The sequence below is a fragment of the Paroedura picta genome, chromosome 1 (genome assembly GCF_049243985.1).
Source record: "Paroedura picta isolate Pp20150507F chromosome 1, Ppicta_v3.0, whole genome shotgun sequence".
In the NCBI taxonomy this organism is placed as follows: domain Eukaryota; kingdom Metazoa; phylum Chordata; class Lepidosauria; order Squamata; family Gekkonidae; genus Paroedura; species Paroedura picta.
The window spans coordinates 201,844,005-201,871,139 of NC_135369.1; the positions used below are offsets into that span (position 1 = coordinate 201,844,005).

Below are 27,135 nucleotides of genomic sequence, written 5' to 3' on the forward strand. Positions count from 1 at the left end.
CAGGGATGTGCATCTCAAGATGGTCCCTACAGTTGTGCTCACACCAGAAGTTTACTTCCTTTCTTCCTGGGCTGAAATCTGGATGGTTTTTGTGACCGCCATCAATGAAGCCATGATCTAGATCAGGGGTAGTTAAACTGCGGCCCTCCAGATGTCCATGGACTACAATTCCCAGAATTGTAGTCCATGGACATCTGGAGGGCCGCAGTTTAACTACCCCTGATCTAGGGCATTCTTCTGAGCAATTATCCAATTCCACTTCATTAGGCTCCTGGAAGGCATTTGGCTCAGCAATCTGGAGGTAGCTCAGTTTGTTTCTTGTAGGAAATGACAAAGTACAACTTTTACATGAGAAATTTGGTTCTGGGAAAATGGCAAGTGGAAACTCTTCCACTAACAGATTCAGGGTGGGAGGCACGTGCAGGCTTCTAGTGTGGGAGGGATCTGAGGTTATCAAGGATTAGCTGACCTGCCACTGGTTTAAAGCCTAATTCGAGTGGAAGCTGGAGAGCAGAGGGGGATGCGCTGTAACTGATGCATTTCTATATAACTATGGTAAGACAATGACTGTTGCTGTATGGGGAACTTTGTTGCCCCAGCTGCTGCATGGGAGCACAAACCCAGGCTGGGCAAGGTGCACCAGGCCAAACGCTCCCTCATGTGTGAGCAGGAAGAGGCAGGGCAACCTGCCCCAACTCAAACTCCAGCCTGCAGCCTGGAGCAAAACCTCCAGTGCGGAAACAGTAAATGTGAATGGTAAAAGCAATTTGTCACAGTTAATAGCAGATAGCCATAACTGGGAGAATCAGCTAGATGTATTAGAATAGGGAGAGGGACCCCTTATTTCCTAAGTTGGTGAATGTTCTCATAGTCAGAAAGCCCAGGGAGATTTCTACATAGTATTGCAGAAAAAAATGGGGGAGATGAAAGTCACCTGGCCGTGATCTGGATGGCTCAGGCTAGTCCTATCTCAGTGGTGGCCAAGCTGTGGCCCTCCAGACGTTGATGGACTACAATTACCAGGTGTCCCTGCAAGCACTGTCAGGGCTCATGGAGTCCATGGACTTCTGGAGAATCACAGTTTGGATACCCCTGCTTTATCTCATCAGCTCGCAGAAGCTAAGCTAAATTGGTGCTAGTTAGTACCTGGATGGAAGTCCATCAAGTTCAGATATTCTATGCAGAGGCAGGCAAGCGCTATCCACCTCTGAACCTCTCTTACCTTGAAAAATCTAATTCATTCATGTGTTATGCAGAGATGTCAGCATCCTACAGAGGCAAACCCTCAGCCAGATTAATTGAGGTTTGTGTGTAGGAAACAGTTCGGCTGAAATAAAGCCAGGACTTGCTTGGGGCCAAAAGGGGAAGGATGGAAGTGAGCTTGGTGTGGGCCTGTACTCCGTGATCCACTTCCCCTCTCCTTATAAATGCAACAACAGCTTCACGGGGCTGGGGTTGAGCCTGCCTTGGAAGGCATGTGCTCTGAAGCAGAGGTTCTCTAAGAGTCAGGTTCTCCATGAAGAGGCTCTTAAGTTGCAAGGGAAAATGTCTATTCCGAGCTCTCAGGATTGTAGACTTCTGACAACACCCTTCCTGAGAAGCCAGCTGCCTGCAATTAAAGTTTCACAGGCCCTGCTCTTCTTTTTAAAGAAGCAATTGGATGAGACTGGAGGCAGATTTACAGGTGAACATGAATGCTGAGTCATCCCAATGAGTTTTATAGCTTTCCTGAACCATAGCCTAGCAGTTCTCTGTATAGAGGTGGGCTGGACTATTAAAGACCTGAAGGGGAGGGGAAATGTTGGAACTACATGTGCAGTTAATTGGATCCCAGCCCTGACATGGAAGCAAGTCCCTTTGATTTAATGTGTTTAAATTCCGAGAGCCTCTTGGGTACATTTAAAAGTACATTAAGTACGTGAAACAAGTAAACAGCATTGCTGATCTGTCAACAAACAGACTCACACTGACAAGTTATTTAGCTCAAATTATACGAGGGCAAACACAACTGCATATTTACAGTCGAGAGAAGAAAAAGATTTTCCTCTGATAACTGCGATGGGTTAGAGCTGTTTCTTCATTTCTAAAATTACGAGCAATCAATTATCCACCAGAGATGACAGAGTCATTGGGTGAAGCTAAAAGTAGTTCTCTGGGAGCTCCTAAGCATTATGGAGCCCTGACCTAGATCGCCTAGGCTGGCTCGAACTTGTCAGATCTCGGAAGTTAAGTGGGGATGTCCCTGGTCAGTATTTCGATGGCAGACTCCCAAGGAATACCTGGGTCCTGATGTGGAGGTAGGCATTGACAAACCACATCTGAATGAAAACTCTATGCAGGGGTGGCCAAACTGTGGCTCTCCAAATGCCCATGGACTACAATTCCTATGAGCCCCTGCCGGCATAACACATGATGCATAATTCCCAAGAGCCCCTGCCAGCATAATACATGGTAAGTATAGTCCATGGACATCTGGATATCTAGTTTGGCTACCCCTGCTGTAACTTGATTGCAAAAAAGTTATGGAGTTATAGAAGCAAACAACTCTGTTACATGATTTTTGCAGAATTGAAAACACTAAGAAATGAGTGGCTTGAAAGCCCAGCCCAAGTGATCTTTTTGTAAACCTGTGAATCTCAGTGCCTGGAGGTAAGATGAGGCCTCTAGGCCCTGTTGTTAGCCCTCCAGTAACTGGCTGACCGGCTAGATGGAGTACTGGCTGGATCCAGCAGGGCTCTTCTTATGATCAAGTTATAATTTTGTAAACCGACCCTTGTAGGTAGACCGCCCCTTCAGAAACCGAGGACAACGTCTTCAGGAAAAGCCCCATACTTTCTGGAATGCACGAATACCACCTGAATCCACTGCAGTCTCATTCTTAGTTTTTGCTGGAAACTGACTAAACAAAGATCCGTTTACAAAACCAACATTTAAACATTTGAATTCCATTCTTTAATGTGATTTTGCTGCTTGAGATATTATGAACTTAACCACACCCATATTACTAGGACTACTCATGGGGCAAAACTATTTAAACCTTTGTGCTTGTTCAGTTTGCAATGGAAATCACTATCATTCTGAAACGTTTCCAGGAACAAAATCCTCTTCTTCTATATGAAATATGCTGAAGTTTTTAGACTGAGTATTTTTACTGTTTTTCTCCCCAACTGGGACCCAAAGCAATTTGCAAAAATCAATTTAAATAAACAAACAGAAACAAACCAAATAACAAAGTACACTCCAAATCTTGCATGGGTGCTGGGGTCCAATGGGCACCAGGCTGTGAGCCAAGGCCAGAGTCCTTTGGCTCACCCCAAGGGCTTGTGCTCCTGGGCATGCCCAGGCTTAAAGACCTGCAAACAGAGATGCAGCAGCAGGACAGACCACTCTTTATTCAGCTGCTACTACCAAGATATTTCTTGACCGTCCTCCCGTTACATGAGACCACTGTTATCCCCTCCTGTGGCTGATCTGCCCTACTGCCTTGGGTCAAAGGATTCTACAGTGAGGAAAACACTTATTTCCCCAAATTGTTATGACACACAGGAGCCATTGGGTGTCTGTGGAGACTTTATATCTCTATCTTACCTTCCAAGCATCATCCTCTTTAAAATACAGATAATTTGCGGGAGAAGACTAATGGACAGCTCAGAAACTGCATGTATTAGGTCCTTTGAATCTCCACTTAAAAGCAGGCAGACGGCATCTAGGCTCGGCCATGATCACATGGCAACACTGTGGAACACTGGAAATCATCATGCGCAGATGTTCCTTCCCTCCCTTCCTTCTAGAGGCTCAAGAATTTTTCAAGATTTTTTGCAGTTTCAGACAAATAATGGCCTCCAAACTGGGATTCCAAACCATGGTTTAGTTCAGACAAAATGACAAATTATGGCTTGTCTTGAACACAGAAGTGATTAGTTTAGAAACTGCACATGAGAGGATGAGAAGGTATGAGAAGCCAAGGATTTCTGAGGCTTGTTCCCATGGTTTGGCATTGTCTAAATGTGACTGATCGAGATGCATTATCCTTCACATTTTACTTCAACAGGGTATCATTAATCCTAAAAGCAACCTCACTGGCATTTGATCTGAAATGTAGTTTACTCATTACATCTTTCAAAAAGAACATACCACTCATGTTAAATTGAAATCAAAGCTTACTGAAATAATTGTGCTGGAATCAAACTTCAAAGATTTGGTCCATTGACGGATCCAATTTTTTTTTAAGTATTAACTTTATCTGAACAGCAAAGACACTTGAATCATCAACCTGTTTGGTACTTATTCCAATTGTTTTTTAAAAAAACCTAAATCAACTGTTATCATGAAATTAATTTCAAGCAAGCAGTAATGAATTACAACTTTGAAGTGTGTTGTGAGATTTATATAAATGTGAAAAATTCATTGTCTCATCTCTCTGGCTTTTACTGCGGAACATCAAGACTACACCACGGTTACAATAATAAAAATAATAAATTTTAAAAGCAAAATAATAACTGCTATTCTTAAAGTCAGTTTTTAAAGGGAGCTGTGTTAAATAGACAATAAGCTGTTTCTTACTAGCTTAGATCCAGTTATCCACTGGTTTAAGGGTTACAGATTTCTGCCGGTATCTCATTTCCCCATCAGTTCCTTTCAACCCCCGAGATAATTATTCCCTGGGGTACTGGGACCCACATTAAGTAACAGGTGGGTCAATGGGTTGTAGTGAGGTGGGGGAAGGGGGCAAAATGCCCCCCCTCCCTCAGTGGGCTCTGTGACACCTGGAGGAAGAGAAGTGTGGACGATCAGTGACTTCTGTTGATGGGTCACAGGATCCAACCCCAGATAGCAATGAGGTGCCCTCATTTCTCTCTGGATAAGCTGGACTGGTAAATTACCATTTCCTATCTAGGTTTTTACACAAACACACAAATCTGCCTTATACTGAAACAGACGATCAAGGACAGCATTGGCAGCAGACTGGCAGCAGCACTCCAGAGTCTCTCCCATCACCTCCTACCCAAGCCTTTTAAAAGCTGGTGATTGCACCTGGGATCTTCAGCATGCAAAGCAAATGCTCTATCACTGGGCCACGACCTTTCCTTTACCTATACTACTTAGGCATTATAGAACGTAGCAGAAAGTACCTACCCAGGTGAACAACGGCCAGATCAAGAACTGACACTTGGAACAGGGGCGGGGAGGCTACGGGTGTCCGGAAGAGACTTTACACTGGTCAGGGGAGTACCGGCAGCAAAAACAACCTATGAAAAACCACCTGAGGCTTAAGAGAAAACAGGTAAAGGTAAAGGTATCCCCTGTGCAAGCACCAAGTCATGTCTGACCCTTGGGGTGGCGCCCTCCAGCGTTTTCATGGCAGATTCACGGGGTGGTTTGCCAGTGCCTTCCCCAGTCATGACCGTTTACCCCCCAGCAAGCTGGGTACTCATTTTACCGACCTCGGAAGGATGGAAGGCTGAGTCAACCTTGAGCCGGCTGCTGGGATCGAACTCCCAGCCTCATGGGCAGAGCTTTCAGACTGCATGTCTGCTGCCTTACCACTCTGCGCCACAAGAAGCTCTAAACAGCACCACAAGAGGCTCTAAAGAGAAAACAGGTAAGGTTATGCAAATAGAGTCTTATACAAGTGAAAGTTGAGTGACAGGCAATTGATGCACCAGGCTAAGGAAAGTGACAAAGAACCAGAAGGGTACATTTAACAGAGCTGACTCAAACAAGAGGAAGGCCAGCAAGAAGCAGCCTACAACAATGGAATGAGCAATTAATATTCCCGCAGTGAAGTATATGAGCACTTTGTCATACACACAAAGCTGCCTTCTATTGAATAAGACCATTAGTCTATCAAGGTCAGAACAATCTGCTCAGGCTAGCAGCAGCTCTCCTTCACATCACCTCCTATCGGATCCTTTCATCTGGAAATGCTGGGGATAGAACCCGTGGCTTTCTGTATGCCTAGCAGAGGCTCTTGCACTTAGCCACAGCCCTTCCCATGTAAAAAAAAAAAAAAAGGACTGAGATTCAGTAAGCACTGAGATCAGAGGACAGAAAGGAGCCACTGTACATGGGAAACTGGGATGCCTCTTTGAGCTGACAAGAAAATCATCAAGCTTGTTATTTTTCCATGCAGAATTGATGCTTACAACTCAGTAAGATGTATCAAGGGAAGGCTGGCATTCATCTTCTGTGGTCTCATTTCTTACTGGATATATCCTTCTCCACCAGTTGGGTTTTAAAGATATGAAGTACAAGTGCTTTTTCATGATCTAAGGCAGGGGTAGTCACTGTGGCCTTCCAGATATCCATGGACTACAATTCCCATGAGCTCCTGCCAGCATTTGCTGGCGGGAGTTCATGGGAATTGTAATCCATGGACATCTGGAGGGCCGCAGTTTGACTACCCCTGAACTAAAGCATAACTAATGCACGTAAAGTGGTCAGGTGTCCACTTTTGCCTAAAAATTTAAGAAGTGCCTTGCGAGATCAGACCTTTGCAAAAATGGCAAAGTCTACACCCTGAAGGAGTTACCATTGATATAAATGACTAGTACTTAAGCCCGCTGTACCCTAAATACAGTGGGCGCTAGGAGCTCTCCTTGGGGCGCCTCCCTCCCTGGCGCGAAGCCCTCTCCCTGGCCCCCTCCCGCCCCATGCTCCTGGCTTCGCGGCCAGGCAGGGAGTTGGGCTGGCGCATCTTCCCCACTCCTTTCTTCACCCACTTACCTCTTACTCTTTTATTTTTACCGCTCCCGCGGGAGCAGTTTACAGATACTAACTGCAATTTTAAAGGTGTATAACCAAAACCTGCACTTTTTAGGCTTTAAAAATAGCTTATGCAGAACTGTCAAACTTTTCCTATAAGCATCAGCACTTCCCAGTTTTTGCTAAGTCAGGACACGTTGATCCTAAAGTTTGTCTTCTCTGTTTCTGGCCCCTATTCCTTGTTTCTAACAGCAGCATGAGACACAATTTACGGAGGTGAGACTTTTCTTGGCATGGAGATGCTGGGAAAGAGCTGCCTGCTTAATTTCTTTGTCAAGAGAAACTCCAGAAAGAGTAATCAATCAGTCCATTGTGCATTATAGTCACAGACCAGCAGTATAAAACATGCATTAGCAAAAATACATAAAAAGCATAAAAATTGCAGATATATTTCATGAGTTGGCAATGAAGGAGGGTGGTTCCAAGGTCAAGGTCTGCTGGAGAAGTATACTATTCCTCCTATCTTTTAAGGATTTTTTATGTGGAACACATCTTCTAGCATGCCCTGTGTGATGGAAATGCTTACGGACATGAGTGCACCAGAAGACATGAGGAGGCTGTCAGCAGAGCAGGCTGAGGCCATGGCACCAGTCGCGAAGCTGGCAGAGGTGGAGGTGGGCCCCTGAAGCCACTGGTGGCTGCCCCACATGTGGGGCCGCTGTGGGGTGAGGGCCTCTGTGTCACCATTGTGAGACAAGGCGCTGTCCCTGAAGCCAGCTGGAGCCATCCTATGAGCCATGTGGCTGCTGCTGGGTGGGGCACTGCCCCTGTTGCTGGTAGGGCTGCCCCACAACCTGCGCAGCTTTTGGGGCGCCACCCGCACAGCCGCAGAAGGTTGGAGCACTCCTACCATGACAGGTAAGGAGGGAGGGGGAGGGGGGAAGGAGTCTATGTGTCTCTCTCTGAGAGAAAAGGAGGAGGGACCACAGAGGAGCTCAAGAAAACTGGAGAGAAGGAGGGAATTAGGAGGTTGAGATGGGGGGGGGGAGTCTGCGCGCACGCATGTGTATGAAGCAGGCAGGGAGGGACCAAACAGCCCAGGAGCAGGTATGTGTTCCATATACCTGTGAGAGTCAAGCTATCACAACTCTTTATTTATTTATATTTATTATAAACTGCCCTCCCTTGAGGCTCAGGACGGTTTACATAAAATGTAGATACGGTACATAGAGGTTAGGTCTGATAAATACATGCCTAAGATTATCACAGAGGACACAATGCACGTCCATTTCAATTTCCCCGCTTCCACAATAGCCTAATTCATGCAGAGAATCTTCTGTTCCCGACTTCTTTGGTTTTCAATAGGAAAAAAAAAATCAGTTTTGCACTTCCATATAGTATCAAATGCAGTTTGATACGCAGGTTTTAAACACTGGAGATGTTGTCTGCATTCATGCTCGTATGAAACATAGCAAAAATCTGAGCTCCTACTATGAAGAGGAAATCTAACTGTGATACATTCAGAAACAAGCAAGCTCACCTTCCTAAAACAGCTAGCCAGGAAAGAAAAAGGACTGGGGAACCAGAGTCAAGTGTTCATTGAAAAGAAATACACTGGTCCCTGAGGCAGGCCTTCTTGCACAATTAAGAGCAATTAAATAGCATTTCAGTGAGGTACAAAATGGTGCATTTGAATCACAGATGGATTGCAGTCTGCAGCTCTTCAGTACTTTCAAGGGCACTTTAAGTCCCCCAAATACAGAAATCTTTTTATTTAACAATTTAACGACATGCTACAAATCAATCTATATGAAGTGGCAACCTGTTTATAAACACATTTTGTGGAAGCAACATCTACTGCTTTCAATTAAGCTTAAAACACCCCTCTCTCCACACACACAAATGAATCCACTTGTGGTTTAACTGATTCAGGTCACAACAAGGTTATAGCAAATGTTGATATTACAAAAAAGGGAAGGATATTTTTAGCTATGGGGGGGGGGAATGCTTCAGAAGCAGATCAAAAAACACTTAGGAAAGAAAATGAAGCACTAGCAATTTTTTAAAATGGCATATCAATACATTAACAAATTACCCACAAAAGAATCTGCTTCAAATATTGGAATGATATAAAACTAATTACAGGCCTAATCCAGCAAAAACCAAGCAATTCTAAGAAAGTTTTAGGTATGGGCTTAACTCTCCCCACATAATTAATGGGAGTTAAAAGTATTGGATGGATCAATGCCCCCTTTTAAAAATAAAATTAATTTGTTTCCTCCCTACTAGGACACAGGAAAACATATCTATTTATGTATATCCATCCTGAGGAACGGTTTTAGGAAGTAAGTTTAGCATTCACTTTTAATATATTCTAAACAGTGTGCAATGCTGGTTTGAATCAAATTAACTAGAAACACCATGAGATTATTATAAGATTATAGTGCATGGTTTCTTGGCTTCACGGTCAGGTGACAATGATACCACAGAATATTGTACTGAAATAGATATTCTGGGAGAATTTGGGGGGGGGGGAGTGTCAAGGTTGAATGTGGAAATCAAGACTACAATCTTAACAATATTTACAGTGCAACAAGTCCCACTTGCCCTGCCCTATCAAGTCAGATTATGTCAGAGCTAGGCTGCTAAGCAGTCTCAGCCCTGGTATTTGGTTGGGAGACCACCAAAGAAGTCCAGGGTTGCTATGCAAACAACATCTGGTTTTCCCTTGCTCTGGAAACTCTACGGCAGGGGTAGTCAACTTGTGGTCCTCCAGATGTTCGTGGACTACAATTCCCATGAGCCCCTGCCAGCGTTTGCTGGCAGGGGCTCATGGGAATTGTAGTCCATGAACATCTGGAGGACCACAGGTTGACTACCCCTGCTCTACGGGATAGCCATAAATCAGCTGTGACTTGATGGCACCTTACCCACGAAGCACTACTGGAATCTGTGTTCTACTTGTGAGCAGCCAAGTAGACACATCTCACTTTAAAACCAGAGTCCAGTGGCACCTTTAAGACCAACAAAGCTTTATTCTAGGCGTGAACTTTCGAGTGCAAGCACTCTTCCTCAGACTATGAACTTCCACCATGACTCCAATACACTCCAATGGCACAATTACTGGACCTAGCAACTGTTGACAGAGTAAATAAGTCATTGAAGTTGCACACGCTGTACTAAGAATAGGAAAAATGATTTATTAGAAGAAGAAGAAGAAGAAGAAGAAGAAGAAGAAGAAGAAGAGTTGGTTCTTATATGCCGCTTTTCCCTACCCGAAGGAGGCTCAAAGCGGCTTACAGTCGCCTTCCCATTCCTCTCCCCACAACAGACACCCTGTGGGGTGGGTGAGGCTGAGAGAGCGCTGATATCACTGCCCAGTCAGAACAGTTTTATCAGTGCTGTGACAAGCCCAAGGTCACCCAGCTGGTTGCATGTGGGGGAGCGCAGAATCGAACCTGGCATGCCAGATTAGAAGTCCACACTCCTAACCACTACACCAAACTGGAATATCCATACTTGATAGTGCAGAGGACTTGAATAAATATTTGCCGGTCTTCAAGGTGCCACTGGGCTCTGATTTTGTTGTGTTAACGGCTACCCACTTGAATCACATCTCACTTTAGTTACACACCAGATCAGTCTGCAAAGAATCAAAGCCTTAGGTCACACACACAGAAAACAACAAGCTGTAATAGCCTGTACCATCACACTACAGAAGATGGGGAAAAGATGGGAAAAATACAGTTTGTTTGTTTAGGAATTTTAGACATAAAAAACACCTATCAAGCAAATAAGCTAGTGCTGCTGTATAATAAATAAATAGCAAATAAATAGCAAATAAGCTAGTGCATGCTGATTGTCTGCTGTAGGGTCCACATTAAAAAAAATAATAGCAACATCCCAGATACATGGGGGTAAACATAAGCAGCAGAATGCTGCTATAGCTGCTATTCACACGTTGAAGGGGTTGCAATTTGAACATTAACCTTGCAGGTTATGTTGAAGGGACCTTATACTGAATCAAAGTACCAGTCCATCAAGGTCAGTATTGGCACTCCAGCTCAGTACTGATTCTGAGAGAATCTCTCCAGGATCTCAGGAAGAGGCCTTTCAAATCACCTACTGCCTTGTCCTTTTTTCACTGAAGATACCAGGGACTGCACACCTCGGACCTCCTGCACTGAGCCACAGGCCCTCGGCAACAAAAACGAATACTGACGTGAAGCTGCCTCAGACCCTTGATCCATCACCATTAGTACTGTCTACTCCAGGCTCTACTCCTGGGGTTTTGCGATGGGCCCTGGAAGGGTGTCGCCAATTGGGTGGGAGTTACTTAAGTTTTAATATTTTTGGGTATATGATCACACTGAAAGCCTGATGTAAAATAAATGAATTAATGAATATATGGTCATGCGGCCTGCTAACATCACTTCTGGGTTTTTCCAATGTTTCTGGGAGTTCTAAACCAAGGGTAGTCAAACTGCGGCCCTCCAGATGTCCATGGACTACAATTCCCAGGAGCCCCCTGCCAGCGAATGCTGGCAGGGGCTCCTGGGAATTGTAGTCTATGGACATCTGGAGGGCCGCAGTTTGACTACCCCTGTTCTAAACAGTAAAGAGGTTGAGAAAGGCTGATCTAATCGGTGGCAGCAGCTCTCTGAGGTCCCCAGAAGAGATTTTTTACATATCTTACTACCCGTTAATTTAAATTGGAGATACTGGGGATTGAGCCTGGGACCTTACGAATGAAAAGCAAAGGATCTTCCAATGACTCATAGAAGTGTGGCATGCCTATTAGCATGCTGGGTTAGAAATATTTTATCCCCCCCTGGTGATAAGAAAAAAAGATAGCAATTACTCATTGTGACTGCTTTCTATATAAATCTCCCTCCAAATAATTCAAAGAGTAGCCATGCTGGTCTGTAGTAGAACAGTTAGACCTGAGGTGGAGAGCCAGCACCTGTGTTATGGTTAAGAGTGGTGGCCTCTAATCTGGAGAGCTGGGATTGATCCCCTAATTCTCCATATAGAGACAGCTAGGTGACCTTGAGCCAGTCAGTTCTTTTAGAGCAGTTTGCATAGAGGTCTCTTAGCCCCACCCACCTCACAGGGTGTCTGTTGTGGGGAGAGAAAGGGAAGGTGATTAGTTAATTTAAAAAATTGGGTATTAAAACCAACTCTTAGTTGTTTTCTGATTTTTACCTCACCCTTCCCCAGGAGCTGTTGGCAGGTTACAACAGCAAGAATATACAATTTAATAATCCATTAAAATTTAGATAGAAAAGCTTAACCATATTATTTTATAAATGTAAATTATAGAAGTAAATAAAATATAAATATTAATTGGACCTATAAACCACCCCTCCCTAGACAGAATTGGTGCAGAGTACAACATGTTAAAAATTCAGTCTAAATTCTACTAGAAGCATAACCAGTATAAGCCTTAAAATTATTCTCCTGCGTGCCCCGTTACCTATGCCGAAGTACACGGGGGGGGGGGGGGCTATATTCTGTACAAAAATACTAAAAAATAACATTGTTTGACCGGTTCTGAAGGTCGAAACTGGGCTGCAGGCATGTGCAGAGGCCCACATGGTAGGAGCTTAGACCGTTAAAACTCCCGCCATCGCTGACCCGTGGCGCAGCCTATTCCCTGACATGCTCGCTTTCGAGCTGCAGGGAGCTCTTTCAATAGGAGGCCCGGCCCGCTCTCCCACCGCCTCAGCAGGCGTGAGGCCTCCTCCGCCAAGCCAGCTCAGCTCAGGAAACACACCCAAACCGGCGCCTTCCAACCCCGCCCTCGGCAAGGCCGACCGGGCCCCTCACAGAAAACGGCGCGGCCGCTCTCACCTCAGGCCCGGCGACACCGCCCTCGCGAGAACCAAGACGGGGGGCGGAGTCCGCGCCGGCTCCGCCCCCTCTCACGCGCTCCTCCGCCCGCCTGCCTGCCTTGCCTGCCTGCCTCGCGCGTGCTCGGCGCCCGCCGGCTCCGCCCCCCTCCCTCGCGCCGCGGAGCCAATGGGAGAGCGGCCGCCGCTCGAGCACCCGCCGTTGGCTGCCTTCGCGGCGCTCGCGCCCGCCTGCCCGCCCGGCCGCCCTGGGAAGGGGAGAAGCGGAGCGGCGAGTCCGGCTTGGCTGCCTGGCGGAGCGGCGGGATTGGCGGCGGAGGCCTGAGGGAGCCCGGCAGCGCCCACCGCAGAGGGACGCCGAGCGCAGCACGGCTGAGGCGCCGCTGCGTGAGGTAGGACGGCGAGCCTCCCGCTGGCCGGTCTCCTTCGCCTCCCCTCAGGAGGGAGCGAGCGAGCGATTGATTCCTCCGCAAGGCATCTTCTCCTGTCTCCTTCCCTCCCTCCTTGCCTGCCTGCCTGCCTGGACGCCGGGCTGCCGCGACAGGTGCAGAGGGGCTTCTTCTCCTCCCCCCCGCCCACGTAGGCAGAGGAGGGAGGGGGCAGAGTCCTGACGTGCTGGTGATGATAATGTATGTTGGGGGGGGGCCCTTTGCGAAGCAAATTTTTTTCAAACAGAAAATCGCCCTGCATGAAGAAATGTAGCACAGCAGGAAGAGGTGGTGTTCCTTCATGGGCTATTTGGGAGGGGGGGGAGCTCCGATTAAACAAATAGTTGGATTCGACTCCGGTAGCACCTTGGAGATGGGTAAGATTTTCAGAGGGTCGAAACTCTGTTCCTCTGGCGCCAGTGAGGAATGGGGGTCTCCGAATCTTTCTTTTCCCTCGGTCAAAGGTAGGAGGGGCTTTGTGAAGGATGCTTGTAAAGGATGGAGGGGCTCAATGGGTATTGTCAGCTGGAGTGGTGGGTGCGTTAAGTGCGATCAAGTCACTTCTGTCTTATAGCGGCTCTGTGAATTATTGCTGAAGGGTAATGCTTAGGAGCAGAAATTTAGCATCCCTAGTGAGATAACAATCCTTGTTTTATGTGTGTGTGTGGGGGGGTCGTTCTGAACTTGTAAGTAATTTTTTTAAATCCTCTGTTCAGCCTACAGGCCTCTGTCTCCTCTCCTGCAGTGTGCTCCAAATGTCAGGAGGGGAAAATCAGACAGGGATTCTGGGGTGTGAGGGCCTGCCTGCCTGCCTATGGCTGCTCTGGCACCCCCCCTTCTGCCTCTTTTTCCCCCTATTCACCACTGACTTGCTGACCTTTCTTTGCATACTGATCCTTTATTGCATTGCACTTTCCATCAGATGTGCTTACAGCTAAAGCTCATGGCATGATACAGTAATAATGGGCACTAGGTTGTATGTTGCAGGGAATTAGGATTGGGCTGGGAAGGTAAAATGGCCCTGGAGTAGGATAGGCTGGTAATCATTATACATGCCAATAAAGCTTGTTGGAGTAAGGCTGAGCAGTGCTTGAAAAGTTAGAGGTACTGGGTCTTAGTTCTGTTTGCTCCAGATTGCCAATAGCCCACCAAGAATATTCCCTGCAAGCTAGTCTCTCCTTGCAGGGAAAGAAAGGCAATGAGGGTTGGGTGGGGTGGGAAGATTTCTTCGGCTTGCTGTTCTAACCCGGTAGCGTCTTTTTAGAGAAGCTGCAGTGGTTATATGACTATGTGGCTGTTTAATTCCTTTGGCACCTCTTTAATTAAAGTTAATTTCTGAACTTTCGAAGAACTACAATTCACGTCCCAATGATTGCAAAGAGGCCCACAGCTCAATTTTCCTCCTGTAAATGTTCCATCCTCTGATAAGGGCTGGCAAAACATTGGAGAACAGGAATTGTCAGTTGCCGGGGATGATGGTGATGGGAGCATCCCCGTCTTTCTTTATTCTGCCAGTGGTTCATATTCTTTTTTATTCTGCCAGTTAATACATATACATTCAATCATAAACTACCGTACGGTTTAAATCATAAACTTTTAATTTCACTTTTTTTCCGAGTAAATTGTCTTCTAATGAAAAACTTTAAAACAATATTCTTCCAAACTGGTTTTAGCATTAAACTTCTTACTAAAAGTTGGCTGCATTATAGCTTTTTTTCTTCAGACTGCAAGTATGCTGTTGATATGGTACATGGATTATAAAAGGCTAACAGTTGATCAGATTAGCATACTGCTTCAGATGCAAAAAGATCAAAATGAGCTTAAAGTGTTCAGTGTTACAATTTCTATCACTTTGTTTACAACAGGATTAAAGTGGATACATGTGGGTTTTCTTAATGTACCTGGTGAATTCTGATTTAAACTCAGCTACTTTAAATGTCATTTTCTTCAAAAGCAGGGAGAAAGCTGAGGGTCTCTTGCTTTGAGCGAAGAGTACAGTGTTGATTGATTGCTTTTCTAAAAACTGTTATTTTGCTGATACGTAATTTTGCGTGGTATTTTCAAAAGGCTGTAATCTTGTAAGACTGGTTTCTTTGGGGACATTGAGGTAGGCAAAGACTCTTTCATTTGTAGCTTTATTTGCTTTAGGAAAGCTTAAATATAGCCACAGACCTTTACTGGGAGGGAAGACTCACAAACAAATGCATATATTTTGCAGAAATTGCTGTACTTGCTAGTTTAAAGGAAGAATGTAAAATATTTTATTTTACAAAGTCGGTTTTTATAAGGACAGTGGTTTATCAAATTACTGAACATTGCCAAGTGTATTGAGGTGAAAGAAACAAGAAAGCACCTTGTTATCACAGGAGTGGGGAGAGAAACTGTGTTGAAAGTTTTATAGATAGCATTGCTTTTTTTGTAAAAACAAGGTGCCGATTTCCACCAATTCCCCCTCTCCCTCTGCAGATCCTCCTCTAAGCTGTTCCTGAGGCATCACTTTCTCTTTTTCTAGCTAAGTGGGGAAGGCCAATGCATGACGATCCAGACTTGGGAATATCCTAAAAAATGTGCGGGTATTCGGTATCCCTGAGCACCACCAAAAAAGCCGTCAACTAGAACAGCTGCTGACGTGTAACAAGCTTATATACTGGTTGCTGTCCCCAGGTTTTTGTGAGCGCCCATGGTGGAGTCATTGAAAAGAAATGAAAAGAAAGGATGGTTTAAATCCACATTTTCTATTTAATTTGATATTTTCTAAATAAGTGCAGGCAGTTTGGTTGCTATGGCCGTAGAACACTGAATAGGGCCTTTATAGAACCTCAGAGATAACGGTTTCGTAAATAATTAATAATTTCAGTATTTATGGAAATTACCTCTATTGCTTATTTTTAGATCTCTGAACGTTTGATGACCTTAAACAAGGTTCTCTTTATGACGTGCATCCATGACAGGTTCTTGTAGACAGGCAATGCTTGAAAGCAGTCCTGGAAAATGCAGGCTTACCTTTTCGAATGGGTGCCTCCTCCTCAGTCACAAGAGTGCCCCCAGCCCCTTAAATCACCTCAACTAGAAGCGAGGACTGACGATAGTCACCGAGTGTTCTCAGTGAGATTAAAGATAAAATGTTTATGCTCTTTGACTGGTAGAATAGGCAGAGTCGTAAACACTGGTAATGAAGCTACTGTGATGATTGCAGGTCATGTAGTTGGTGGAGTAAAATATTGTCCAGATGTGACACTTGGGGAGATTTGCCAGTCCGTGCCTTGACTATTAAAAAATTATATAAGGAAGAAGAGTTGTTTTTTATATGACGCTTTTCTCTATGTGGAGTCTCAGAGTGGCTTCCCTTCCCTTTCCTCTCTGCACAGCAGACACCCTGTAAGGGAGGTTAGAGCCCTGAGATTCCTGCTCGGTCAGAACAGCTCTATCAGTGCCGTGGTGAGCCCAAGGTCACCCAGCTGGTTGCTTGTGGAGGAGCAGGGAATTAAACCACTCATAACCACTACACCAAGCTGGCTAGGATATGAACTGTTGTGCTGAAGATGTTTTCCTCTGTTTTTTGTGTTTACAAAGAAAAGCAGCCTTTCATAAGTCTTCAATTTGTCCTGTTCAGTTGACTGTGTTTGCCTCAAGTTTAATTTAAATCAGTTTGTTCTTGAAAGAGAAACTTCTTATAGCAAAATATATTCATGTAAAGCTAAAATACTATATTCTTGATTGAAAAAAAGTTGTGTCCACTCTGAAAAGAATCTAAAATTGTTTTAAATAGTTCATGATTACTGAACGTTCTTTAGGGCTGAAAATGTCCAAACTTGCTAGTAATATGAAAGCTAAAGGAATGGAAAATGTGTTGTTAAAAGCATTATCTTAATCTTACCTAATTTAATTGTTCTGGTTGTGGTCTAGGTTTAAGTTCTGTCCAATTTATTTATCATTATTTTTCTAGCATTTTACTTGGAAAAAGCACTTCACATCCTTTACATTTCTTTCATCCTTGTAGTATTTATCTGATAAAGATTACTTTCCAGTTTACACATGAGTATTGAAGACCAGGAGTTTAATTGCCAGAGTCCAGCTATTGCATTATGTTGTCACAAAAAAGTGATTCACAAATATTAGCTCAGGGTTAGAGATGTAACATTTCCAGAAAGTTTTACTCAGGAACTGAAAAAATATGCAATATTTACTGTCGTATCAAGCCTAAACTAATTGTATTGCTTTAACAACATATAATTCATTATTTATCTTACTTAGCATGTACCATTGCAATATGACTTGAAGTCATGTCATCAACCCAGAACATCATGGGTGGAATGTGTTGGACTTAAGCCCTCTGCTGCCCCTGTGGTCGGGGTACGGTTTTGGAGAAGGGATTGGTTTTTGCTGCCATCTTGCTCATTTTGGTACTGTTGTATCATGGGGGTTTTGATGGAGTTTTAATTGGGCCCGCAAAGCAGGCTAAAGGGAGTGGAAAGGGCCCCGCCCCACTGGCGGCGACAGGGCTTTGCAGCCCGCGGGGAGACTCCAAACTCCCCCCCCAGCTCCCTCCCAGCAGGAGCATACCTGTGGGCCTCAAATCCCTGTCACTGCCTCTCTCCTCGTGGACATTGCAGCCACAAGGCTTCTAGCAGGCAAGGAGAGAGGGTGGGAGCTAGAGGGGGAGGGCCAATTAGGGTGGACCTGGATGGACAGGGCCCCGGACAGTCTCCTCCCAGGAGGCAGTTTTCCAAACAGATAAGGGAGTGAAATAGTGTTAAGGATGAGAGGGCTTGTTTGTTTTGGTACTCCCCCAAATGGCCAGTTTTTCCATCAGAAAAATTGAAAATGAAGGCCTGGGGTGGAAAAAAACCCTGTGTTCCCCCAGATATTTCCAGTTTTATTGGTCTTAACATGTCTAGTCGTGGTCCCACACTACATCTTGCTGAACCAGGTTGGTATTAAGGAGAAGTGGGGTGGGAACAAGCAAGTATACTCAATACTCTTCAGACCCAAAATGAGTGCAATAATATATCTAGGCTAGCAAAGTATAAGCATGGAGTCCAGTTTCCAACTAGAAGGTGAAGTAATAAGGTCTCAAATAGGGACTTTGCTGTAAGTCAAAAGTTCTCAAAGCTTCCTTCAGTTAGTAGAGGTTATGGATGACCAGCTGTCAGAAGCTACAATTATAGTTTGAGGGTTTTACTACTAATTGTAAGCTCAGTCCTGTTAACTTACTATTCTCCTGAAGTGCTTTTTTCAAGATGTCAGTGGTCCTTCCTTCATATTGTATGGATGCATTCTTGGATAACATATTGATGTATGCCTGGTTCCAACAGGATTGGCAGAAATTTCATTCCAAATGAATAAGATAGTGGACCTGGCATTCCCATCTAATGCAGTAGTTAGAACTTTTAGAAATGTTGCCTTTCTATTTAAAGGCAGTGAGAAGGCAAAAAACATTGCAAAGCCTTCCAGTTATATCTAATGTCCTAACAGCAGATAGGCTGCCAGAAAAGGATATTTTGATTGATGTCTCCATCTTATTGATTAATAGCTCAGTATGACCTACCCCTTGGATGCTACACAACTCCTGCTTCTTACAGGCATGGGAAGCTCACTGACTTTAAATAAAAGCTAGATTTTAAAAGCTAAATATTCATGGTCAACACATTGTCAAGTTTTGTTACGATGACTCATTATGATTGCAATTATATGTTGTTTTGTACAGGATGAGCACATTATTATTATTATTATTATTATTATTATTATTATTATTATTATTATTATTATTATTATTATTATTATTATTCCCCACCATTTCCGAGTTGGCTTGTGGCAGGCTACAAAGTCTTATAAAACACCAATAAAAACTCTGTTAAAAGACATAAAAATCCCAAAAGGGCGGAAACCCCCACACCCATCCCCCACTACAAGAGGGGTGAGGAAGGAGGTCAATGATGTGCTACTTGCACCCAGGGTGGAGGGCATTGATCTACCCTGCTGACCCCAGCCTTAATCATAGACCTGCCGAAAGAGCTCCATTTTGCAGGCCCCACGGAATGCCAAAAGCTGCCGCAGGACCCACAACTCAACTGGGAGCTTGTTCCATCAGGTTGGGGCCAGGACCAAAAAGGCCCTGGCCCTAGTTGGGGCTAGGCACACTTCCTTGGGGCTGGGAACAACCAATAAGTTTTCACCCGTAGAGCGTAAGGCCCTGCGGGGGGCATAGGGCAATAGGTGGTACCTCAGGTATGTGGGTCCCAACCCTCGTAAGGCCTTAAAGGTTAAAACCAGAACCTTGAACTGGATCCAGACAGCAACTGGCAACCAGTGCAGCTGCCTCAGTACAGGCTGGATATGGGCCATCCAAGATGTAACAGTGAGGACCCTAGCAGCTGCATTTTGTACCAGCTGGAGTCTCCGGATCAAAGACAAGGGTAGGCCTGCGTAGAGCGACTTACAGAAATGTATTCTGGAGGTGACTGTTGTATGGATCACCGTGGCCAAGGTAGGGCACTAGTAGCTGAGCCTGGCAAAGATGGAAAAATGCCTGACCAGCTACTAAATTGACCTGTGCCTCCATGGTCAATGAGGCATCGATGGTCACACCCAGATTCCTGGCCTGGGGCGCGATTGTCAGTTGTGTCCCTTCCAGGGTGAGTAAACACGCTTCCTGCTCCTGCCCCCTACCTCCCAGCCACAAGACCGCTGTCTTGGAGGGGTTGAGTTTTTGGTGACTCTGCTTCAACGATTCTTAAAATGTGGGGGACTCTTATCACTCTATTGTGAATAATTAATTTTCCTGTAGTTTTATTCTTATATATTCCTGTTGGTATATTGCAGTCGTTCTCAACCAGGGTTATTTCTACCAGGAGGGATTTAATTTTTAAAAAATACATTAATATATATATTTTTATTCACCTAACAGGGTGGTATAGTGGACAGTGGTATAGTGGTTAGGAGTGCAGACTTCTAATCTGGTGAGCCGGGTTTAATCCCCCGCTCCCCCACATTCAGCCAGCTGGGCGACCTTGGGCTCACCACAGCACTGATAAAGCTGTTCTGACCGAGCAGTAATATCAGGGCTCTCTCAGCCTCACCTCCCTCACAGGGTGTCTGTTGTGGGGAGAGGAAAGGGAATGGTGATTGTAAGCCGCTTTGAGACTGCTTCTGGTAGAGGAAAGTGTCATATAAGAACCAACTCTTCTTCTCCTCTGTTCATCTGTCTTGTGTATGTTGATCTTGTTGAATTCAGATACAGTGAAAAAGAAACGGGATGGAAGAGCTGAATCTGCTGCATTCCCCTCCATTGGCTCTTCCCATTTCTCCCTTCTCAGAGCCCCACTGGCAGAAAATGGTTGAAGGAAGGCTGTTAAGTCAGGAGAGGATTGCGTCCAGTGTCACAGAGTCTACTCCACGGATAGTCAAACTGCGGCCCTCCAGATGTCCATGGCAGGGGCTCATGGAAATTGTAGTCCATGGACATCTGGAGGGCCGCATTTTGAGTACCCCTGGTCTACTTTTTCAAGCATCCATTTTCTCCAGGGAAACTGCTCTCTGTACTCTGGAGATGCTGTTATTCCAGGGGATCCCAGGTTTCACCTGGAGGCTGGCATCCCTAGCTGAGCATTACTACATCCACTGAGACCCTCTGAGGATCTTTTTGCTGCCCACTGAGGAGTACTAAATGCAGAGTTTTCTCAGACCTTGAACTTAGTTTGTGGGATTCCTTCTCAGAGGCCCTTTTGACACCTCTGAATGTTACACTGTTGCATCAAAAGCTATGCCAGCAGGCACACAAACAAGTGTAATAAATCAAATATCTCATTGAGCCCCCAGCATGATGTTTTTACTCTTCCCAAGAACAGTCAGTTATAAGGTGTTAAAGCAAGAAATAACACAGAATTAGCAAACCAGTCCACCAAGAGATCTGGAGCCTTGGGTTTCGTTCCGCACTAACGTTCTCCGGAGTGTCCAACCCAAGCTGAAACCCAGTTCCTACTCACTGAATCCTTGGTCCTGCATCAACTCTGTATCAGAAGCCAGGGTGGACAGATGTCATGATAATAACCTAGCACACCTCTGCCTCTCCTGAACTGTAGAGGTAGTGATTGTCCTTTTTGAGTTAAATTTTCAGTTTTACCCAAGTGCCTCATTTTGGCATCTACAATGTCATGCCATTACTCATGACCTAGTAAGATCAACATTGAGATTTTTGGGAGGCCAGATTCAGATCATACTACATTTATTTTATTATTAAACTTACACCCCGCTCCTCTCAACAAGTCGGCTCTGGGCGGCTTACAAATAAGGCAAACAGCCTTAACAATAATAAATACAATTAAAACACAAAAAACACCCCCCACCCCATTAAAACATAGCATCCAATCCCATGAATAACCAAGCAAGGCAGATGGCGGACAAAACCAAAAACAACCCCCCAGTTCCCATACCACCATGCATATCATGCCATTAATGGCATATGATGGAAAACAGGCAGTCAGATGTCTTAGGGTGGGACCCATAAGTGGGATTAATCAGCCCCGGGATTCCAACTCCCCCTCCCCCCGCGGCCTCAACCAAAAGCAATGCATGGTGTCAGAGTTAATATTTTGTGAACAAAATAAATTGAAGTTTCTCAAGTTCTGTTGGTCCAGTGAATTTAGTCTGAGAGCCATGATAAAATGTGTGGTATTATTAGTCTTATAAGTTTTTTAAAGAGCTGGGATATACTGGGCACCTTGAACACTGAACTTTTTTAGTACCAGTTGGGTGAAGTTAACTGTGCCTTGGACCATAACAAGTTCGATTAGAATATGATTCCTAAATAGCTAAGTTTGTTGAATTTATCCGTATCATAGTTCCATATTTTGTTTGATTTTCCTACTGATCCTTACCACAATTCCTCTATATATTTTTGAAATGGCCATCTGGGCGGTGCTGTCTGGCAGCTGTCCGGGCGCTATCCAGGACACAGAAACCTGCTGTCTGGCTGGCACTTCCGCTCCTTCTCTGCCCGTGTCCGGATTGGACCAGCCCCTGAGTGTCCACCTCCTTGAGCCACTTGCCCAGCCTTGGCACCAGAAGCTTTCTGGCCGGCAAGGAGGGTGCATCCATGGCTGGCAGGTTCCTGTGTCTGAGAGCACCGGGGGAGGGGGGCTTTCCCTAGCTGCTTGCCCCAGCGAGAGTCCTTCACGGGACAAGCGGCTCCTCCTGGGAACTCCGGCCTTGAGGGGACAGGGGGCTTTCCCTCACTGCTTGCCCCTCAAAGGCCTCTTGTGGCGAGAGGCCTTCACAGGCCGAGCGGCTCCTCCTGGAGATGCTGGCCCACCGGGGGGGGTGTCTTTCCATGACCCCTTGTCCGGCTGGCGAGCTGGCAGCGGAGGCCGTGGGAGGCCCCTTTCCAAGGCCCATTTTTAAAATTGGCTTTCCTCCAAGTTTTGTAAATAATTTGATTCTGGTCATCTTCACAGACCCTGCATCAGGTGCTGCTGCCTTTTGAAGCTGGATGGACACTTGAGAAAGTGTCTTTTTGGTCCTGCTTTCTTCTGACATTCTTTTCTGCCAGTGAATGAAGACTTTTCTTTTGTTTGGCATTCTCTCAATACCGCACAAAAGAGAGTGCCCAATTAGCCATTAGCCTCCTGTCCAATTAACCGTTCTTCTCTGCCACTCCCTACCTTTTTTAGTGTTTTATTTGCATATGCTTTTGGGGGGTTAAATTTTTGAGGATTTTTTTGAAGTTTTAATATCCCTGCTTTTTTTTTGTAACTTCTTAAGTTTGCAGAGACAAACACCCTAGCTCTGCATTCCTTCCCTGTTGTGGATTTTTCAGTGTGCATAGGAAGACCACCCTTAACTATTAGATTTATGACGAAGCTTCAGGTGTTGTTTTGTAACATCCTTAGCACAGGTCCTCTAATGTTTTGGAAAGGGACATCTGGGTGGCCCTGGCCAGGACTGGAACCCATGGTCCAGCCTGGACTTCCACCGCTCCAGCGGGCCAAAGCTGGGTGCATCTGGATTGGGCCGGCACCTAGAGGGCCCACCTCCGCCCGTCACGCATGAGCCGCTCATCCAGCCTTGTCATCAGGCGGTTCCCTGGATGGCGAGGAGGGCACTTTTGTGGCTCATGCCCTTCCACCACGCTGGGCCTGGCCACCATGGGGTGGGCTGGCTGCTGGTGGATGCTGCTTGCGTACTTGGACGGGTGCCGCCACCTCGGAGACGGCACCACCGCATGTTGGCTGGGCGACAGCATCGGCCCATGTTCACGGCACCCAGCGAGCCTCTGACCAACTGCTGGCACTCCAGCTGCTCGCCAGCAGCCTGCCTGCTTGTGAGCCGCTTGGCCGGCCTCGGGCCCAGAAGCTTGCTGGCCGCCATAGCCAATCCCATCGCCAGCCCCGTGGTTGTGGCCTCCAAATCCGTGCCTCCCGTCCAGCCATGCAGGTATGTTGCCCCTCCCATGCCCACTCTCACTTCTGGAGGCCTCTAGCACCCATTGCATTTTTGCATGCAATGGGCTTTTTGACTAGTAAATAAATATTTGAGAAAGGAATAATCGGTTGGGAAATTTTGCTCAAGTCAGCAGTTTTGTAGACCATGCCACACTATGTTTTAAGTTTGATAACATCACTTTTTACAGAAGATGTCTTTTCAGCACATTTCATATTCCCAGAGCGGACGGACTTGTCATTTTTGTAACTGCAGGTCTTCAGTCTTACTGATTCGTAGCTCTTTGGTAGTTGTGGTGGTAAGAATGCCAACTTATTTATTTAAAATATTTATATAATTTTACCCCAGTCATTTTGGGACCTGGTGCAGGCAATGGTACAAAAACAACATTCAGACATATTAAAAACTTAAAAGTCAAAGAGAAAAGTTCCTGAACTTTTTTTTGCGGGAGGGGGGATGTCACATGTTTATTCAGCATATTTTAGAGCATGATTCCCATCCTTTGTATAGACAGCAGTGTATAGCTGCTGAGGTTGTATTCCAGTTTAAATTTGACACAAGAAAACATCAGCAAAGTCGGACCTTGCAATTGTTACCTCTCTAGACAAGTAAGTGTCCCTGAAGGTGTTTGTTTACACTATTCACACTGTTCTGCCAGGCCATTAGCTTTTGTGAGTTGATCTTGTTTCCTCTGTTGTTTCTATTTGCTTAGTGTATGCTGATTTCCTTCACTGCTTACCAGGTTGGTCTCATTTTTGTAATAATGAAAACAATCCTTTTACTCAACATTTTTGTGTCTATTTATAGGGGGACATATCTGTTGACAGGTATTTAAGATAGTAACCTCAGTTTGTGCTATGGTCCATCCAGATTATGTGAAATGTTCAGTAATTTTGAGGCCACAGAAAAGTGTGGCCCCTGAGGTCCCCCCCAAAGGACATTTGAGAGGGGGGGGCATAGGGCAACAAAATGGTCCCTTAGATATGTGGATCCCAGACCATGAAGGCTTTAATGCTTAAAACCAAAACCTTGAACCGGATCTGGGCCGCAACTGGTAACCAATGCATCTGCCTCAGCACAGTCTGCATGTGGGCCCTCCAAGATGTTCCTATGAGGTTCCTCACAGCTGCATTCTGTACCAGCTGCAATTTCCAGGTCAGGGACAAGGGCAGACCTGCATAGAGCGAGTTACAGAAGTCTATTCTGGAGGTGACCATTGCATGTGTCACCATACCCAGGTGCTCAGAGGATAGATAGGACCCTAGTAGCCTTGCCTGACAAAGATAGACAAACACATGGCAAGCTACTTTTGTGACCTGTGCCTCCATGGTCAGTGAGGCATCCAAGGTCATTCCCAAGTTCCTGGCTTGAGGCAAGGTGATAAATTGCACCCTGGCCAGTGCAGGCAAATGAACTTCCTGTTCTGCCCCCCTCCTACCTAGCCATAGGACCATCGTCTTGGAGGGGTTGAGTTTCAGACAACTCTGCTCAAGCCATCCAGCCACGGCTTCCAAACATCTGGCAAATGGTTCTGGGGGGGGGAGTCCGGGTGGCTGTCCATGAGGAGACCATTGGCTAGTCATAATGACAACTGGCTAGTTGTTAAATCAAGCACGTTTTCTCCTTAGATTCAACAAGTATTATATCTCGTTAAGTGTTGTGTGTGGGATTTTAAACAAGGAAGGGCAGCTTTAATTATTTTAAAACATTCTAAAGTACAGTATTTGCTGGCGTATAAGACTACTCCCCCCCCCTGAAAAACATGCCTCCAAGTGGGGGGGTCGCCGGGTGCACTTCAGTTGGAATAGACATAGCTGCCGATAGTGGCCCATAGTATTGTAATGTAATGTAACAAACTATATTTTGAGTGGAAAAGTTTGGGGGTCGTCTTATACGCCCAGTCGTCTTATACGCTGGCAAATACAGCACTTTCTATTTCACCAGCAGTCAGCTTTCACCCCTTTCTATTCTGGCAGTTCAGTTTGCCAATCAATAATTTGTTTATAGGGAAAAGCTTGCATTGCTTATCTGTTTTGCTTATGCCCCATCCCTACAGTTCGTTTTATTTTATTCCACACCTGGCCTTGCTAAGCAACATTTCTGTTTTTAGCATACTCTTTATGAGCCAAATTGTGGGCAAAACACCAGCAGATGCTTCCCCAGTCACACAGAAGGTGGGTTGGGTTCCAATTTTAACAAAAAAGAGGCATGGATAATATGCACAACTTTCCCAGTGCTTGCCTTTCTGCAGTCCCTCTGCCATGAAGCCCATTCCAAGATCATAGTTTTGTTGAGGGAAAAATAACTGTAAGGCAGACTGTAGGAATATAAGCTGTAGCTAAGGAGAAGCTTCTGTGCTTGTCACCAAAGCATCCCTTTTGCTGTTAACCATAATCTGTGGGGTCGAGATGCATTTGGCATTTGACTGAGTACTTACACTGCTGACTTTAGAGTGTGACGTTTCAATTCAAGTCAAGTACTGTAATGCAGGGATAGTCAACCTGTGGTCCTCCAGATGTCCATGGACTATAATTACCATGAGCCCCTGCCAGCAAATGCAGATGCTGGCAGGAGCTCATGGGAATTGTAGTCCATGGACATCTGGAGGACCACAGGTTGATTACCCCTGTTGTAATGAATTCATTCCTCTCTCTATTGTTGTAGAGTGGCTGTCTATTAGTTGCAATAAGGTACTTTCTGATCTCATTAATTTTCTTGCTTATGGCTTTGATGCTGAAGTCTTTTCTGCATTAAAATGACCAAGCAACATAATGCTGTACACCAGAGATTGACAAATTCCAGATGCCAAGTAGCCCTGGCACCTAAGAATTTAATTGTAGAACATGGTATTCTCAGCAGTGATCCTCTTATGGTGATAGCAAATAATTATTATGCTGCATATTTTGGGCATTACGATGACATTTACTAATTTGCTATTAATTTACTTTTTCCTTATAGCTGTACTTTTATTATCTCTGTTCCATTGTCCAAGGAAGTGTGCATACACCTTGAATAAATCATTATTGTTCTGAAAGGTACTATTGGACTCAAACTTTGTGGTGATAGCCAGGGTTACTGTTGCATTAATGTCATAGCTTAGACAGAATTCTGAGAAATGGTGGGTGGGGGCTCTGGCGGGCTTTCTGGGGTGGATACATGATTCAGGCCCCCTCCATGTCTCCAAGCCCCATCCCCATAGCTAGGTACGTGCCCGTTTGCACTTACCAATATTGAACTTAGCCATGTTGACACCTACTTACCCAGCCTTCACTGATCTTTCTGGAGCCCCTCACAATCCTCTCTAGTTTTCACTCCATGAACAACTTACTGACTTACTGTCATCCACAAATTTATCCATTTTATGATTTACTCCCAGCTCCAAATAATTAATAAAAAAAACAACACCAGACTTAGTACTGGGTTCTGCAGTATAGTCCTGCATACCACTTTGTACTGTGAAAATTGCCCATTTATACTCACTCGTTGTCACCTGTTAATTAACAGTTTTTAATCCACAAGAGGATTTATCCTCTTATTCCATGACTACTGAACTTACTTCAGAGCCTTTGATGAGGAACTTTATCAGAAGCTTTCTTGAGGTCTAGGTAAACAACATCTATGGGTTTAAGTGGGTGGGGTCATCCTTGCCCACATGTTTATCTACTCCTTCAAAGAATTCTAACAGGTGAGAGAAGATCTTTCATTACAGAATC

The 27,135-nt window shown here is 45.1% G+C and overlaps 1 protein-coding gene and 1 long non-coding RNA gene across 4 annotated transcripts in view; one reads left to right on the forward strand and one right to left on the reverse strand.

Moving 5' to 3' along the window:
* Positions 1–12,682, reverse strand: part of LOC143827356 (uncharacterized) — a 93,492-nt gene extending 80,810 nt beyond the window's left edge. For both annotated transcript variants that reach the window (XR_013227276.1, XR_013227275.1), the window contains exon 1: positions 12,559–12,682. This is a non-coding gene — a long non-coding RNA (uncharacterized LOC143827356). The remainder of the gene's footprint in view (positions 1–12,558) is intronic.
* A 17-nt stretch (positions 12,683–12,699) lies between these two features.
* The window catches only part of ADARB1 (adenosine deaminase RNA specific B1), a 78,539-nt gene continuing 64,103 nt past the window's right edge, over positions 12,700–27,135 (forward strand). The window contains exon 1 of one of the 2 annotated variants that reach the window (XM_077316804.1): positions 12,700–12,949. The gene's annotated coding sequence lies outside the window, so the exon portion shown is untranslated. The other variant, XM_077316813.1, reaches the window with a different exon arrangement.